Source organism: Cetorhinus maximus, chromosome 30 (assembly GCF_964194155.1).
Source record: "Cetorhinus maximus chromosome 30, sCetMax3.hap1.1, whole genome shotgun sequence".
In the NCBI taxonomy this organism is placed as follows: domain Eukaryota; kingdom Metazoa; phylum Chordata; class Chondrichthyes; order Lamniformes; family Cetorhinidae; genus Cetorhinus; species Cetorhinus maximus.
The window spans coordinates 17,522,229-17,531,283 of record NC_135908.1 but is presented as its reverse complement, the minus strand read 5'-3'; positions in this window follow the sequence as shown (position 1 = coordinate 17,531,283).

The following is a 9,055-nucleotide window of genomic DNA, read 5'->3' as shown; positions in this document are numbered from 1 at the left end:
GGCGCATGTGGGAGTCAGAGCAACGCCCGCCGACAATTAAAGGGCAATTAAGGCCATTAAAAACCCTATTGTCCACGATTTTATGTTGCCCGTGCGAATTCTCGCTCGTCACAAGGGCAGGTGGGCAGCCCATTTTTAACCAAACCTTATGGAGGGCGGGATTAAAATGATCCAGAGCTTGCCATTGTGAGTAGTGGGGAGTTTAGGAGATAGTTTGCTGCTGGATGCTTAGTGAAACTTGACAGCTTTATCTCTGTTTTGAGCTTCAGCCTTTGCATTGCTAACCTTCATTTCAGGACTCACTGGTGCCTCCAAGGCACTTGGAGGATTTATACCGTGTGGACCCTTCCAGTAACCAGACTGCCTTCTGTTTCCCTGTTAATGGGGATTGTGTACTCCTCTGGTGGGACCTCCTCCTCTGAGGAAGAGAGCGGCAGAAGGGAGAGGAGGTCAGGTGTCCATAGGCAGTGGGAGGAGAGGCGCAGGCACAGCAGGGCCAGCAGGAAGTCCAAGCCAGTAGGGGCCACAGAAGACGCCACTATCCTGCAGTCAGAGTGTACAGGCAGTGATGCAGCTACCTCAACATGTCAGAGGTAGAGTGCTGGAGGAGGCTCCACCTCTCCAGGGAGACTGTGACCTCCATATGGAGATGATTGGGCCAGAGATCACCTCCAACTGTGTGGGTGGACACCTCATACCAGTGGCTCTGAAGATCACAGTGGTCCTCAACTTCTATGCCTCTGGTTCTTTCCAGGGGTCAGTGGGGGAATCTGTGTGGAGTGTCCCAATCGGCTGTCCACAGTTGCTTCAAGCTGGTGACTGATGCTCTGTTCAGACGGGTCATGGAATTTATTCATTTCCAGACAGATGAGGCCAGCCAGGCTGAACGAGCCAAAGGCTTCGCAGCGATTGCTGGGTTCCCCCTGCATGCAGGGAGCCATCGTCTTGCACGCGTGGCCAATAAGACGCCAGTGGGTGAGCTGGGTGCCTTCATCAACAGGAAGGGCTTCCACTCCCTGAATGTCCAGGTAGTTTGTGACCACAGGATGCGGGTTCTGCAAGTCTGTGCAAGGTACCCTGGCAGCTCCCATGATGCTTTAATCCTCCGACACTCATAAATGCCAAGGCTGTTCATGGCTCCAGTTCGACTGGATGGATGGATGCTGGGTGACACGGGCTATCCATTGAAAGAGGCTTATGACGCCTCTCCACCACCCAAGAACAGAAGCGGAGCAGAGGTATAATAGGAGTCATGCCTCCACTGGGGCGGTGATATAGAGGACCATAGCTCTGCTGAAGATGGGATTCAGATGCCGGGACCGTTCAGGGGGGCATTTCAATATCCAGGACGTGTGTCCCTGATAGTGGTTCCATGCTGCACTCTCCACAATCTGGCTCTGGCACAGGGGGACCCACTGGAGGAAGAGGATCTTGAGGCAGCTCCATAGGTCACAGATGATGACTCCAGTGGTGGATCAGATGAGGAGCCCAGGGAAGAACACGGTGAGGACGTGGAGGCTGACCCCCTGGTACCTTCAGGGAGGCAGGGACACCAGGGAGGCCTTGATTCAACGCTCCTTCAGCTAGTCTACCAAGGCACTACTTCCACCTCATGCCAGGAATGCCACCTCCTTACTGGGTGTTTGAAGTGACTCATTCCAAAGTCCACCCAGTGCCTGTGCAATAACGTTTAGAGTTAATGGCGTGCCCTGCACCCTCAGAACAAGTGAAGCACACTCAGGCCATTAACATAAAAGCAAAGTTTACATAATGTTGGCACTCACAGGAAATGAACATAACAACATAAGGTGTTAATGGTCGCAGCAGTAAACAAATGAACAAAACATGGCAGAACAGAAGATCCCCTGTGAACAGTCCCTCTTGTGCTCATGGTGCCTTAAATTTATGTTTACGAATGCTGCATCTTGGTGCACCCCCCACCCTCGCTGGCAGCAGCTTTGGAGCCAGCCTGCTGACTCTGCTGTCCTGGTGGCCTTGATGACCTCGGCGGTCATCCTCTGGCCAGCAGAGCCTGTGCAGACCCTGCCTGGGAAGGAGCAGCCAATGCCATGGCCAGGCATCACCCCGGGCATCGCTGCAGCCTCATCAGATGCGACGGTCACTGGCAGAGGGGCAGAGGAGCTGCTGCTGTCATCCAGAGGTGCCCTGAAAGGAGCCCGCAGAGACGACAAGAAGCTCATGTGCCAACCTGACCTTGGTCAGGACCTCCCTGCTCACTATTGATAGACCTAGCAGAGATACTAGGTGCCTCATTCCTTTCCTGAGATCATTGCCTGTGTGAGGGCTTGCATATCCGAGTGCTACGCCAGGAACACCTGATCCTGTTCCTGGAGCTGCCTCTCCATGAGAGTCACCGCTCTCTCAATGGAGGAGGCTGTGTGCTTGGTGCTGAGGGTCAACGCAAAACTCATGCCCCACATGGACTCCTCCATGACAGAGACCATGACACGCAAACCCTCGGGTTACTCCACCAGATCCTCACGCACATCCCAATGGAAATCCAGCATCTGCTGCCTAATGGGCGACTCCAGAGGATCGTCATCTGTCTCAGACTCAGCCTGGTCCTGGCCTCCAGCAGTCCTCCGACTGCCAGTGCCCTGGGCACTCACTGCCTCCGCCTGCTCCTCATGCGAGTTTGCTGTGCTCTCACCGCTAGGCACCGACACTGTAACTGACAACCCAATGCCCACCGAGATGCTGGTATCTGCGCTGGTGCCTGGTCAGAGAGGGGGTGTGACGCAGTATCTGATGGGCACTGGTCCTGCGGAGTCAAGGCTGGCTCATCGGGGTCCTGCAATCATTTGCTGAATGGCGATTCTAGGGCAGAAAAACAACACGTCATTAGTATCAGTCATCACACTGTCACTGTGCATGTTAGGCACCCTGGTGAGACAATGGAGATCTCTATCATGGGGCCATCATTTTTCAATGATCAATGGGGACTCCAGATTTGAGGTTTCCATTACAGATGAGACAACACAATAACATTTACATACTCTGACACACTCACATTTGTGCACTGGACTCATACCTTTGTCAGAGACCCCTGTCTGGCCACAACCACTGGAAGGAGCTGGGTCCGAGCACTCCATCTCTAAGGTATCCATCTCGTTCCTTGTCAATATGAGCAGGTTTGGGGGGACCTCCGCCTGTCCCTGACCTCTTAATGTTGTTATGGCTTCTCTCCTCCTGAAAGAGGAGCATGGGTTAGTCCACTCTCTACCTGCAGCGTCATTGCAGCCTGGACAACCCCACCTGAGGGGCACCTCGCAGGTCACATCCGATTCGTGGCCCTCAACCCGCAAAGCAATCACTCCAAGCAGCCAGAACTCACCGCCTTGGCCGGCGCTGATGCCATTGACACTTGGCACTCAGACTCCTACACCCCTGAGCACCACAGCGGGGGTGGGGACCAGCCAGACGTTAACACTTCTCCACACAGATCCATGCCAACTCAGTCCTCACCCTTGCCGAGCGCAGCAGATCATTAAACCTTTTACGGCACTGAACCCATGTGCACCGCACAACATCATGGCCGCTGACCTGGGCTGCCACCTCTGCCCGTGCTTTCTTGGTCAGGTGCAGTGGCCTCCTCTTGCCATCCCTGGGGGTGAGGATGTCCTGCCTGGCACTGACCCACTCCACGAGGATTCCCAGGCACTCATCCGAGAACCGGGGGGGCCGAGTGCCCACAGGACTTACCCTCCCGCCTGGCGTGCCCAGCAGCTGCAGATGCCATTGCAGCTGCTGCTGAAAAGAAATGTTTCGTCAAACAACTCCAAAGCTACAAAATGTCCCCTGGCAGCCCCCAGCGAGCTGCCTCTGCCGCTTTTAAATCCCCCACCGGGTCGCCATTGGACCCAGCGCCCCATAGGTCTCCTGCCCCCCACCCAGCCCTTCTGACCTTTGAGCAGACGTGTTTCACGTTGGGCGACCCTTAATTGGCACCCCCCCCCCGAATGTGAAATGGCGTCGGAAACGCGATGTCGCCCGGGAGCGGATTATACACCCTCTTCCCAACCCGCGGGCTCAGCGCGCACGCCAAGCGCGAAATTCAGGCTCAGGGAATTGCTCGGGAAATTTTCCAGCCTTTAAGGAAATGAAATCCTGCAGCTCGATGTTCGTATTGCTGGGTCAATAACTGTTATAAAATCCTGGGCAAAGAGACACTTTTGATAGAGCCCAGAGTGTATTTCACCCCCTTAACATTCGACAAATCCCTGTATAATCGTTGCAGTGAATCACTCAGTCATGGGTCTTATTATCATTAAATGATTTGCTTGTTGCATTCTCAGCGAGTGAATGTGTCTCAGATATTTAGGAATTTCGGCCCCTGACCCCAAAGGGTCTGGATCTTGAAGAAGATCTTTTCGTGGAGTTTTTCAAACAGACATCACACTGGAGGGTGGCGGTGGGTGGGTGTGGGGCGAGGGGGTGGTGGGGAAATGGGTGTCTAATTGTGAGATAAGTTCCTCAACAATTCAAAGTCAGGTTGCTTCCAAAGCAAAAGAGCTTCTGTAAGAGTGGATCTCTGCTCAGCTTGGCATTTCTGTCCATGGAGGTCCCAACGAGAGCTGCCTTTAGATGCAGGTTTTAGAGGATATTGTCACACATCTTTTACCTCCAATACAAGTTTAATGACAGGGGAACATTGGTTACTAATCTTTATTAAATCAGATCAATGAGATATAAAACAGAAACCTTAACATGCCGTGTAAATGAGACATAAAATCCAATTATAACATTATAATTCACATCCCATGTACCTCTTCAGGAAATCAAAAGCTCCTTGTCCTTAGCTGTTCCAGTTCACCTCAGTAACACCAGTTTAAAAGTCCCCAAGAAGACTGAGTGTCTGTGTTTTTTATGTGTGTAGCATTAAGTCACTCTAGGGTGATGCATTATGTCACTGCATTCTAACCTCGTCTGGTTAATCTCCCTTCACAAGTCTGCTCGATAACATCTGTTCCCATACTACTGAGAAACTGTGTTTAATTCTTATCACTTCCCAGTCCATTGATAACACACCCCATTCATCCCACAACACCTCCCTACAGCTACTTGGCTGATTTACTATATCTACTCATAGATGGTCAGTGATGTAATGTCTCCACTGCTCTAGCAGTGGTAGTCATTGCTGATAAAACAGTAATATGTGGATATTTTATAAAGGCTCATCGCGATAATTCCGTACACTGATGATTAAGGCCACAGTGACTCCAGGTCATTTCAAAACAGAATCCAGTTGCATACAGTGTAAGTTTGACAATTTGTATTCAATATCTTTTAATATTTTTGGGCATTTTACATGTAAATAGACCTGACTAACAGTTTTAACCTGTTGTAGAGATTCTCTTCACATGTTAGAAAATCACTGTACACACTGGGGTTTCGCTGGTGGAAATGACAGAATAGGCAGGCATCCTACGTATTATATAGCAAGAGATTCACAGCAAGTCAAGGCTCATTGTGACATATTTGGTAGAAAACTCAAACATGGCAGTGGTTAAAGATTCAATCTTGACAAAGAGGGAGAATGAAAAGACGATGGCAGTTCATAGAAATGGGGACGCAAACATCTTCTACCGACATGTAAATAGTAAGTGGGTAGTACAAAGGAACTATCATATTTTTCCTGATATTACTGTGGGGTGGTTTGATGCAGGCTTATGTTTGAGTGTGTATGTTTCTGTGTGCGCGGCTAATTTACTTAAACTACAGACAGTCAGACTGTGACGTCTGAATCATCAAGACAGTTAAGTGTAAAAAATAGGCATTTGACATGCTAATGGAAATTTGCATTTTTAGATAAGTGGAGAGGTTGTTGGTTTTTCAAAGGGACATGGTAAGATGTTTACAACTGGAAAGATAAATAAGGCAAAGTTGTTATGTTTATTTTTCCCCAAAAGTGCTGGCCATAATGACAACATGAAATATTTTTATATTCTAGGAAAAGTAATTTCCAAAGACAGGTGGAAACAATGGGATAAAAAGGAAGAAATATATTTAAAGAAGGGTAGAAGGTTCTATGGGGGTGGCCATGTGAGATCTTGACTGTGTGAAACAGACTTGTGAAGAAGCAGCCTCTGTCCACCTCAGAGAACAGTGCTTGATGGTTCCAGAGTGCAAGATTTTTTAGAAGCCTTGGAAGTCCATTGTACAGTGAGAGGGAGAAAGAAGCTGTGAAATGCCTCCCTTGTAGAAACAGTGGGTGCTTGTGGTAATCTTGCTGGATGTTTTATGGATTAATAATCTGTTTGGACTGTTGCCTGAAAAGGGTGCTGTATGTTCCTTCTGTCAGGTCGCTTTGCTCAGTGAACACGGTTACACACCTATCTACTGGTGAGTGAGTTGGTAAACAAGGTACTGCAGATGCAAAGACCAATGTAAGGTGAAGCACATGTGGTTTATTAACACAAGGAACAGAGCACTAACACATGTGTGCTTCTCAAACCCAGACCCTATTCTAAACTACTTATTAACTTGATAGCCTACGCTACTCAACAATTGAGTAATACAGCCATGTGGTCAATCTGCTCATATTCTCTTAAAGCGGTATTGCACCTCAGATTACCACAGGTGTGTAGTTGGGAGTCTAGTTAAGTAAAAATCTTGTGGGAACTGTTATAAAACTAAATGTAACTGTGTAACGGAAATCTTGTGTGTTTAAGTTTACTTTTCTTAATAAATGTTTTAATTTCATCTTTAAAATCTCTAAAGGTGGTAGTGGACTCGTTACTTCTGACTTAAGTGAATGAACCTTCTCGGAATAAATACAAATTGCAAAATCGTTGTGATAGCGTGGCCAAGTTTCCCTCTGGGATTAGGTCAGCCTGGCAAAAACCACCTTCCGTATCGTAACAGTAAACGGGCTGGGGTCTATTATGCACAATGAGGTTGATTTGTGCTCTGAGGCGCAGGGTAAGGCAAGGATGCTGAATGAGTACTTTGCATCGATGTTTATTAAGGAAGAGGATGCTGACAAATTATCAGTGGAAGCAGAGATAGCAGAGGTAATGGATGGGGTAAAACTGATTTGTAGGATGTACTGGAAAGGATGACAATGCATAGAATGGATAGGCCATAGCATCACAGAATCATAGAATGGTACAGCACAGAAGGAGACCCTCAACAGTGTTCTCTCCCCTCCCTCACCCTCGACAGTGTTCACTCCCCTCCCTCAGACTCCCAACAGTGTTCATGCTGGCCCTCTGAAGGAGTAATTCACCTAGTACTGCAATTTGCTCGTAGCCCTGCAATTTGTTTCCTTTTCAGATAATAATCCAATTCCCTTTGGAAAGTCTCATTTGACCCTGCTTCTACCACACTCTCTGACAATGCATTCCAGATCCTAACCACTTGCTGAATGAAAAAGATTTTCCTCGTGTCTCCATTGCTTCTTTTGCCAACTACTTGAAATCTGTGTCCTCTGTTTCTCGATCCTTCCGCCAATGGGAACAGTTTGTCCCTACCTACTCTGTCCAGATCCCTCATGATTTTGAATACCTCTATCAAATCTCCTCTCAACCTTCTCTTCTCCAAGGAGAACAACCCCAGCTTCTCCAATCTATCTACAGAAGTTCCTCATTCCTGGAACCACTCTCTCAAATGCCTTCACATCCTTCCTGAAGTGTGGCACCCAGAGCTGGACACAATACTCCAGCTGAGGCTGAACCAGAGTTTTATACAAGTTTAACATAACCTCCTTGCTCTTGTACTCTATGCCTCTATTAATAAAGTCTAGCATACTGTCTGCTTCATTCACCACCCTCAATCCCCTCCCTCACCCTTGACAGTGTTCACTCCCCTACCTCACATCCCCGAATGTTCACTCCCCTCCTTCACCCTCGACAGTGTTTACTCCCCTCCCTCACCCCCGACAGTGTTCACTCCCCTCCCTCACCCCCGACAGTGTTCACTCCCCTCCCTCACACCCTCGTCAGTGTACACTCCCCTCCCTCACACCCCCAACTGTTCATTCCACTCCCTCAGACCCCTGAGTGTTCACTCCCCTCCCTCACACCCTCGACAGTGTTCACTCCCCTCCCTCACACCCCCTGTCCTGCCACCTTCAATGATTTATGCACACACACCCAGGTCCCTCTACTCCTGCACACCCTTTAGATTGTAAATCTTTGCGTTCTTCTTACCAAAATGAATCACTTCTCTACATTAGATTTCATCTGTCACTTGTCTGCCCATTCCACCAAGCTGTCTATGTTATTATCCCACTTCATGGTTCACAATGGCCCAGATCTTGCAGTCAGTGTCCGATGCTGACTGTGATTTAATCTGCCTATTTACTGTACAACGCTAGAGCCTTTGCACCTTCTGATGTGGGTTCCAACAGGGATAGAGGGACGAACTGAGCCGGGAGGCAAATTGTTGAGGGTAATTCCAATGCACCAGGCCCCCTTTCCTCATCATGATCAGAAGACACGCCCCTTAAGGTCTGTTTTTAATTCATTGACTTTTATTGTTTTAAATGGAGCTGTCAACACCAACACTGCACAGCCTCACCCCACTGACAGTGCAAACACCCCTTCAACCCCACAACACTGTCCACCTCCCTCACTCACCTCCCAAGACTATTCACCCCCTCCCTCACACCCTCGACAGTGTTCACTCCTCTCCCTCACCCTCAACAGTGTTCTCTCCCCTCCCTCACCCTCGACAGTGTTCACTCCCCTCCCTCAGACTCCCAACAGTGTTCACTCCCCTCCCTCAGACTCCCAACAGTGTTCACTCCCCTCCCTCACCCTCAACAGTGTTCACTCCCCTCCCTCACACCCTCGTCAGTTTTCACTCCCCTCCCTCACCTCCAAACGGTGTTCACTCCCCTCCCTCAGCCTTCAACAGTGTTCACTCCCCTCCCTCAGACTCCCAACAGTGTTCACTCCCCTCCCTCAGACTCCTGACAGTGTTCACTCCCCTCCCTCATCCTCAACAGTGTTCACTCCCCTCCCTCACACCCCCGACAGTTTTCACTCCTATCCCTCAGACTTCTGACAGTGTTCACTCCCCTCCCTCACCC